The sequence below is a fragment of the Salvelinus namaycush genome, chromosome 36 (assembly GCF_016432855.1).
Source record: "Salvelinus namaycush isolate Seneca chromosome 36, SaNama_1.0, whole genome shotgun sequence".
NCBI classification, from domain to species: domain Eukaryota; kingdom Metazoa; phylum Chordata; class Actinopteri; order Salmoniformes; family Salmonidae; genus Salvelinus; species Salvelinus namaycush.
Genome location: NC_052342.1, coordinates 12,110,896 through 12,121,165, shown reverse-complemented (window position 1 = coordinate 12,121,165; position 10,270 = coordinate 12,110,896). Strand labels below are relative to the sequence as shown.

General features: G+C 39.7%; 1 long non-coding RNA gene across 1 annotated transcript in view; it reads left to right on the top strand.

The window, feature by feature from the left end:
* Nucleotides 1-4,628: 4,628 nt before the first annotated feature.
* LOC120030324 overlaps nucleotides 4,629-10,270 on the top strand; it is a 50,161-nt gene continuing 44,519 nt past the window's right edge. Inside the window, exon 1 of the long non-coding RNA XR_005473638.1 lies at nucleotides 4,629-4,713. This is a non-coding gene — a long non-coding RNA (uncharacterized LOC120030324). The remainder of the gene's footprint in view (nucleotides 4,714-10,270) is intronic.

Here is a 10,270-nt window from a genome sequence, read left to right as displayed (position 1 = left end):
AGTCCCCATATCTATCTGTTTTAATTTTATTTTGAATAAGTCTCTTTCATGGTTGAGGTAGATCGCAACTTTAAAACACTTTAAATAAAAAAAACACGGAAGAGACGAGCACAAATGACCATGTCGCTGCAAGAACAGACACCAGTAGCATACCTATGGCGGAGGGTCATAAAGCAAATGCCATGTTATAAGTAAGCACATACTGTACTGTAAGCTTTCTCATACATTTTTTCCACATGGTTACCAACTTCATTAACACTTTTTTGAGCAGTATATTATGTATTATCATAGCCCATGTTTTTGAATACACTGATACTATGTAATCACTATAGCTCATCGGGGAGCAAACAACTCTACTACTCAAATACTTTTGTGTAAATAGGCCATTCAAAACACACCATGATCCAAATTCCAACATCCCATGTACAATATGCTTTCATCAAAACACAATCCTATCCATGGCCATTTGCCAAAAGTATACAATATATTGTATTTAATGACATGCAATTTTTTTTAAGATCATATCTTATTAACATGTTGTTAATAATGTCCACATTTATGGAATTGCTTAGAGGTTACATGGATATGCTATCCTTGTTTTGGGAGTTTATTTTCTCTTCAGAGGCACGTACTCAAAAGAAACACAGCTCTTTATCAAAATAAACACCTTGTGTTGGCGTGTATTTGCACATACAGTGACTGAAGGTGTGTTGGAAAAGCTCAATAATTATATTTCATTGAGGTAGTAGTGTTAATGGAAAAACAACAACATACTGGAGATACTGTCGAGATGAGAAAAGGAGCGTGGTTGACTAATTTATGGTAATGTAGGCAATGACTTACTTAAAGACATGCTCAGGAACTTTGGCACACACTCGGTTCGCGAATTACAGCCGGCACTCTGTTCAGAGGTGCTAAGTACTCTCGCCCATCGGCCAGCAAACGCTATTGGTGTGGCTGAGCCCTTATAATGTGGCATTTGTAGTAACTAATTCTCTAACAGCGTGGTAACTTCTTTTTCCAAGAAGTTGAATGTTGTCTTTCTAATAAAATGACTCAAGTCAACATGAACACATGGCCACGACGGGGATGGCTAAGATCAATAGGCTCCCCAGAGAGGATTGTGGGTACAGTTGTAATTGGTGCGCCTGTTTGTCTCCCGGTCCCCGTTCCCCTGTCAGGGGAGAATGCCATATGCCAGTGCAAAGGTTCTCTCCGTGTCTATAGAATCTCCAATGAACTCATCAAATGCTGCTGGAGAGTTTTCGAAGCGTACTCTTTCTCATGAAATTTATAGCCAGATCTTTTAGATTTTTTCCATAACACCTTGCTTTTTCACTCAGGGGAGATAGCAGGTCGCCTAGCGGTTATGAGCGTTTGGCCAGTAACAAAAAGGCCGCTGGTTCGAAATCCTGAGCAGGCAAGGGGGGAAATATCTGCCGGTGTGCCCTTGAGCAAGGCAGTTAACCCCCATCAACAACTACTCCACGGGAGCCAATGATGTTGATTAAGGCAACCCCCGCACCTCTCTGATTCAGAGGGGTTGGGTTAAATGCGGAAGACACATTTCGGTTGAATGCATTCCGTTGTGCAACTGACTAGGTATCCTATTTTCTAGCTGACTCTTGCTGCACTTGTATTTCTTAACGGTTCTTATGCGGTTTTCTTGCAGTCCATAATAGATTCTGCTTCACCTGGTGTTAAATAGATAGACTAAGAGCTATGGGGAGTTAGACACATTACAGCACATTTCACTCCACAGATGGGTGTTTCAGTGTCTTCAGTGTGATGTGGTTTAAAAGCTACTCTCTCTCGGCACAGGTGGCAAGGGGATCCAAACGAAAGGTGACATTTACAAATGCTGCTGCCGTAAAGTAAAGACATGGGTTAGGAAAACACAAAGGGGCCATGGACTTCATTGCTAAGTAGTAGACAGTGGCAAAACTACAGTGTCATGTACTGGTACTGTGCAGTAGGCCTCTTATGCATGAGTGCCTGAGTACTTTTAAAGACAGCCATTAACACGTTAACAATATAACTACCTGCCAGAACATTCCATTTGAGCTTTTAAGACTTCTAACTTTGTGACATAGCTATCTGATTCCTCAGAGTATTTTGGTATCACTTAAGTTGAAGTGGCACAAATCCACACATTTTATGACTACCAACTTCTGCTAGTGAACTATAGTGTGAGTTCATGTTAGCAGACAGCTGAGAGTCACTGCAAAATGCCTCTTTACAAAACAAAGGTTATGATAACTGACTTATGGTTTTGTAACAAGGTTAACATTTTGAGTAGACATTTTGAATCGTTCACACCTTGTCAGTTGTCATGAGAAAATGACACAATGTTGTGCTGGTGTTAAAGGCATTATGTCAGGTATCTGTTAGACCATATTTTCATTGCATAAAGCCCACATTTATTCTCCTCAGTAGGATTGTGAGTAAATACATTGTCTCAAGCTGCCTGTGTGCATGTGAGAGTATATATGTGTGTGTGTGTGTGTGTGTGGGTGTGTGTGTATGTGGGTGCGTGTGTGTGTGTGTGTGTGTGTGTGTGTGTGTGTGTGTGTGTGTGTGTGTGTGTGTGTGTGTGTGTGTGTGTGTGTGTGTGTGTGTGTGTGTGTGTGTGTGTGTGTTGTGTGTGTGTGTGTGGTTGTGTGTGTGTGGTTGTGTATGTGTGTGTGAGAGCATGTGAGAGAATGTGAGCGACTGTGTGAGTGTGTGTGCTTGCACATGTACGCGCACATGTATCTTTGCACACGTGTGTGAATGTTTGGAGGGAGCTTGCCAGCCAGCCCGACAGATTATTTATTACGCAGCGCAGCTCGAGGGGACTCTTACCCCAGGGGTCATGTGACCGACACGACAGCGAGCACCATCGCTCTTTGCCCCCGCTCCCGGCGATAGGGAGCCCTGCCAGCACAGGCCTCCTGCCCAAACTGTCAGATTCTGCTTCCCTCTGCTCCCCTCTCTCCCTGAGACACACCCGACTCTAACACTGATGCTGTGATATTACACACCCATTACCTGCTTACAAAAGTGAAGATATATGAATATATGCATATATTACAGTCTGAAATATGTCAGATTTGGGCTTGGATTTAAACACATGAAAGAAAGCATTGTGATGCCAAGCAAGATTTCAAATCCAAGTCTATTGGTGATAAAGCGAAATACTTGTGTTTCTAGCTCCAACAGCGCAGTAATACCTAGCAATAAAAAATGTATACAAAAAATTGGGCTTTGGATGTGTTAATACAATCCTGAAACTATACTCCAATCACTTGCTTTTAAGAGAGGTTTGGAAATACACTTAATGTAGCAGCCTGTTGAGATAGAGGACATAGGTCAGGAGTATTTATTTACAGTAGACCAGGTGTATGTATTTACAGTAGATCAGGTGTATTTATTTACAGTAGATCAGGCATACTTATTTACAGTAGACCAGTGTATGTATTTACAGTAGATCAGGTTTATTTAATTTCAGTAGATCAGGTGTATTTATTTACAGTTGATCCAGTGTATTTATTTACAGTAAATCAGGTTTAGTTATATACAGTAAATCTGGTGATGAAGCAGACTGGATCCAGAGATGTGTTTTACAAAATATACAAATTGCAAGATGAGGATAGTTGTTTACAAAAATACTTAATTCGAGAAAATAATATGCAGCTGGCCAATAGTAATATTACCTCAATATCCCATAGACCTGCCCTAACCTGGCATAAACCTTTCACACCTTTCAAAAAAGTGAAATTCTTAATGAACTGTGAAATACCCCTTCATATGCAACACTGTTGCACAATTCACACCTGAATGCCCAATACTTTACAAAATGAAAACAAAGACACACATCAGTGTTTAAACGTTAAAATAAACAATGAAAACCCCCTTTAACGTGAGAAACCAAATACAAGAGGCAACCTGTGGCTAAAACGACAACCTTAATCAGCTCACTTAGGAGCCAGTTCAAAGCGGCGCTGAGTAGAACAGGTTTTGAAACCAATCAAAGACAAATATGAAACAAAACATTTCTTAAAAACTGATATGATAGCTAGACTCTGGTGTTTGTTCTTTGATATGATACAATCCACCATTTTTTTAAAGGGACTAGCGATAGCATAGCTTAATTAGGTTAGCAAGACTAATCAACTATGTTTTTTGCAAACAACGTTGGTGTGGGGAGAAATGGAGGGAAATGTCCTACGTGAAAGCTCACAGGCACACCGTCATAGTCCAAACCATTTCAAATGTGGATATGTTTTAATTACATCTCACGAGAGTCATAATCAAATGCAGTGAATAACTCAATCATGCTTTATCAATATTTTATTAATATCCATGTGAATTCAACATCTTAGACCTATCCTTTGCTCTGTAATGTTAAGTAGGTTTTGTGTCATCCCTGGTCAATTCAACTACAGTTTGTTTAGAGTGGAGTTGCACAATTTTAGTCCTGGAGGGCTGCAGTGTTTACTGGTTTTCACTTTAGTTGTTTAATCAGTGACTGATCAAATTATGCACTGCACAGTTTATTACATGCTCTCTCTCTCTTTCTCTCTCTCTCTCTCCCTTTCGCTCTCCGTCTCCTCTCCTAGGTGGGGGCATTGGGGGTATTGGTCAGACAGGTGTTGTTGGTGAGAGCGAAGCTTGGGCATCAGGCAGAATGTTGGCATCTGCATGAGTGGAACAGAGGAGCCTCAGTTCTGGGTGAGTTCAGGGCCCACATTCACTATATCTCTGGCACAATAAAACCTTCTGCCCTTCTGCAGGGCATCATGAAGAGCAACTTTCTCAGTGGGAAAGCACTGAAGAAATATGCTTCTCTCTCTGTTTACTATGGTGCTATCCGCAGATAATAGCATCATTTGCTTTCGCCGAAAAGCCTATTTGAATTCTGACATGTTGGCTGGATTCACAACCAGCTTTAATTTGGTATCTTTCATGTGTGATTTAATGAAAGTTAGATTTTTATAGTAATTTATTTGAATATGGCGCTCTGCATTTTTTCTGGCTTTCTGCCAAGTGAGACAGTAGCATCCCGCCTAAACTCAGATTTTTGGATATAAATATGAACTTTACCGAATAAAACATACATGTATTGTGTAACATGAAGTCCTATGAGTGTCATCTGATGAAGATCATCAAAGGTTAGTGATTAATTTTATCTCTATTTCTGCTTTTTGTTACTCCTCTCTTTGGCTGGAAAAATGGCTGTGTTTTTCTGTGGCTATGTACTGACCTAACATAATCGTTTGGTGTGCTTTCGCCGTAAATCCTTTTTGAAATCAGACATGTTGGCTGGATTCACAACAAGTGTAGCTTTAATTTGGTGTCTATCATGTGTGATTTAATGAAAGTTTGATTTTTATAGTAATTTATTTGAATTTGGCGCTCTGCATTTTTACTGGCTTTTGGCCAAGTGGGACGTTAGCGTCCCACATATCCCAGAGAAGATAACAAAAAAAACAAAGGATAGGAGTCAAACTAAGTTTGCCATGATTAGCATCCTATACACATGGGGAACTATCACATGGGATATATACATAAAAGAAAAAGCTATTTCAGGTGTTTGAAAAATGCTACATTCTCCAAATTACCCATCCCCTCCATCCTCATGTACCTGGTGCCCCCTCTAAAATAATGTGTGTATGATGCCCCTGGACCTCAATAGGACCATTTTAAATCTACATCACTAGAAGCTGTGGAAGACCACCAACAATGAACTGGCCGATCCCTGAATATTTTTTTTGTGTTCAAAGTGACTTTGAGATTCTTGTTTGTCATGAAAAGCCCTATATAAAATTAAAAGTGCTGTATAAAATACATATATTATTATTATTATACAGACTGATGCATTATGGGAAATATCTATCTCAGTGCCACAGGCCCTTTAGGTGAAACCTGTCCTCTGAAAGAAAGGGAAAGTTTCCCCTCAGCTGGCCTGATACAGTGACAGGGCTCACAGTCACAGAACACATTCAGGTAGGTATAAATATTGCAGGCGGAGAGCTTTTTGCTCCATGAATTATTACAAAGTCCAGTGGCTTTATGTAAGCTTCTGAGAGCTATCTTCCCCCTAGCTTTACTGTTCCACTCTGCACCAAACAGCGACTTGGGAACATGGAGGTATAAAGCCAGCATATAAACACAAACACACAAAGATATACACTTGGGGTAATAGACCGACAGACAGACAGGCAGGCAGACAGGCAGACAAGCAAACAGGCAGACAAGAAGACATACTGTACAGACAGGCAGGCAGACAAGCAGACGGACAGACAGATAGAAAAGCAGACATGCAGAGAAGCAGACATTCAGGCAGACATTCAGACAGGCAGACAAGCAGACAGACAGACAGGCAGATAAGTAGGCAGGCAGGCAGGCAGACAAGCACACAGACAGACAGGCAGATAAGTAGGCAGGCAGGCAGGCAGACAAGCAGAGAATCAGACGGACAGACAGACAGGCAGACAAGCAGACAGACATACAGACAGACATGCAGACAAACAGACAGACAGACAGTCAGGCATACAAGCAGACAGATAGACAGGCAACAGGCAGACAGGCAGACAAAAAGACATACAGGCAGGCAGACAGGCAGATAATCAGACGGACAGACAGACAGGCAGACAAGCAGACAGACAAACAGACATACAGACAGGCAGGCATACAAGCAGACAGATCGACAGGCAACAAGCAGACATTCAGACAAGCAGACAGGCAGACAAGCAGACAAACAGGCATGCAGGCAGGCAGACAAGCAGATAGGCAGACAGGCAGATAGGCTGGCATGAACACACACACACACTGTAGTTGTTTAGTTTTAAGACTAACAATATTGTCAACAACTTTAACTTTAGTAGAATAATGATTATGAAATCAGTGTCTAAAGACATCACCTAAAAACAAATCTTGCAGAGTTAGTTTTTTCCCAACACCATGTCCTATCCTCCTGTGGATTTGGAAGCGCTAAATTATTGATGACATTACATGACATGGCTGACTGAGTTAACATTATTCCTGCTTCTTAAAATACTTTTGTTTTTCTCTGACTCCTTTTTGACAAAAAGATAGGGACAGTAGCTTTCTGAAAATGTAGTCAGGCATTTGTGTGTGTGTGTGTGTGTGTGTGTGTGTGTGTGTGTGTGCGTGTGCGTGTATTTGTGTGCGTGTGTGTGTCTGTTTTTGTATATCTGTGTGTTTGTGTCTCTGCAAGTGTATGTGTGTGTCAGTGTGTGTGGGCACTCATTTGTGCATGTGTGAATATGCACATGTACAGTATGTGTGTGTGTGTGTGTGTGTGCCCATGTGTGTTTCCTTGTTTATTGAAGGAGGACACAGTGACATGGAAAATATGTTTACCAGAAGATTTTTCCCCAGTGTTGTTTGATGTGGGTTTTCATTCTGCATCTCAAAGCCAAAATAATAAACATCACTGAATTGGGGCCATATTCACAATGTGTCGTAGAGTATGAGTTCTGATCTAGGATCAGTTTTCCCTTTTAAATCATAATGAATAAGAGATGGGTCCTGATCCTAGATCAGCATTCTACTCTGATGTGCTTTGTGAATACAGGCCTTGGTGTCTTCTCTTTTCTATTTAACTGAATATCACATTATAATCAACTTAATGTGTACTATTTTGTATTACTGTGCAGGCTGCTGTGAAATAAAGATTTATTTGCCTAAATTATGAAGTAACGTTCAGTTTGAAGATGGCAACGGTAGGCAACAGTGCACATTTTATTTAGCTTGTATTGAAAAGGTCAACTTTTGTCAGTGTACTTTTATCAGGAATAGAAAACCAAGAATAATGTGTAAGCAGTAACATTTGACATGTTATTAGGCGTTAGTGTAAGGTATGAGTTGTTTCTGGTTATGTCACTGGAAGGTAAATCTCCTGGCCATAGTCTGGATACTAGGGATTGTCTTGAGTCAGTACTTCTGAAGAAGCCATGATTTGGTTGTTCACCAAGAAATTGTATGTGCATCCCACAGCCCATCTTCATATTTTCCTGGCATTAGCTGTGTATTATGTGAAGCAATGAAGCATCTAAGTCTTATTCGATAAATCAGATTTTACTAATGTATTCAAAGAAGATCAAAATAAGCATCTAAATTGAAAATGACTTTATTTGGTACAGTGCACACTGAAATGAAAGACAGGTCAGTGGCTTCTGTGAATTAGCAAATAGCATAATCCCCTGCAGTTAATAATGTATTTTAAAAACTGCCTGTTGGAAAAGACAGATATGGTTTGGACAATGGATCAACACCGGTTTGTGTCAGATGGTGTTTTGTTCCAAGGTGAGTTTCTGACTTTGCTAGCTAAGTCTTCAATAGACAGGACCAGTGACTGTAGAGCTTTGCTAGCTAAACCTTCAGTGGACAGGAAACAGTGACTGTAGAGCTTTGTGAATAATTTACAATAACACAAACCAAATAAATTAATTATGATTGGTATAGAATAGTTATGTTTAGGAGCTTATCTTGATTACTTCTCAACTAATGCACTATTCTAGAAAGAAGGATTATTAAATTAGCCAGTTAACTTTGATAAACAGCCACATATAAGTCTGGTTGATTTAAGAAAGCTACATTTGTATATTGGTTGTTGTTGTTGAAGTGATTTCAAGCAATGTTTGATGGTTAACTGGCCATCTCATTGATCCACCTTTCTGGAACAGCCCGCAGCTACAAACCCATAGATTTTCATTCTATTTTTTCCAGACCAATTTTTCTTTGAATCAGTTGGGCTACTTAATTAATACAGCGTTGCAAAATGCTTTAATTTGTTATTAAGTCATGTTCCCCTATTAAGTATAACCCTGAGTATTTATGAGCATTACATATACAGTATATGAGAGGAGTTTTAGGTAAACTCGTTTAGCTAGAAGGCTCAATGGAAAGCATGAAAGCATGAGTGAAGGAGGAATTCCAGCCGAACGTTATTATTTGATGAGTTTAATTAAATCCCATAGTTTGTCTCAGGGCGATTCAGTGGGTTTGTGTGTTAAAGACTGATTCATTTTTCATGACGCATAACTGGAGTCTGACTTCTCATTAGTGAGTAGACTGCATGGCGGCTGAGGGCTCGCTGTCTCTCTGGCTTTTGAAATACAGATGTCTGATCTTTCACTTACCTAGTGCTCCACGTGGGCAGTCCATGGTACTCTGCATGAATTTGATGTGAAAATAGTGGCTGATGCAAGTGGCTAGACTCAGTTAACCATACAGTAGTATTTATAAAGCAGTGTTTTGATTGCTACTGTGTAGATACTGTCGTATGGATGTAAGATGTGGACTATAGGTGAAAATATTTTACAATGGATTCTGAAGTAATGACATTCATAGTGTATTTGTCTTCGCAAACTTTTTCAGTTAGCTTACGTACAGTACATGGTCACTACAATGTAAAATGCACATTTATGTATCTTCAGAAAGTATGTGTTACAGCCTGCAATTAAATTGCGATTTTTTTGTCACTGGCCTACATACAATACCCCATAATGTCAAAGTGGAATTATGTTTTGGAAATTTTATAAATGTAATTAATAAAAATAAAAACCTTTTATGTCAAGCCTAAATTCAGGAGTAAAATTATAATAAATTATAAATGTATTTATTAATACATTGAAATACTAGTGTTTAATATGATTGTTTTATGACCACCTCATCTCTGTACCCCAAACATACAATTATCTGTAAGGTCCCTCAGTCGAGCAGTGAATTTCAAACACAGATTCAACAACAAAGACCAGGGAGGTTTTTCAATGCCTCGCAAAAAAGGGCACCTATTGGTAAATGAGTAAAAATAAAGCAGACATTGAATATCCCTTTGAGCATGGTGAAGTTATTAATTGAACTTTGGATGGTGTATCAATATATCCAGTCACTACAAAGATACAGGCGTCCTTCCTAACTTAGTTGTCGGAGAAGAAGGAAACCACTCAGGCATTTCACCATGAGACCAATGGTAATTTTAAAACAGTTATATTGTCACGTTCCTGACCTGTTTTCCTTGTTTTTGTATGTGTTTAGTTGGTCAGGGTGTGAGTTGGGGTGGGCATTCTATGTTATGTGTTTCTATGTTTAGGTTCATTGTCTATTGGCCTGATATGGTTCTCAATCAGGGACAGGTGTTTTACATTTCCTCTGATTGAGAACCATATTAAGGTAGGTTGTTCACACTGTTTGTTTGTGGGTGATTTGTTCCTGTGTCTGTGTCTGTCGCACCACACGGGACTGTTTCGTTTTCGTTCGT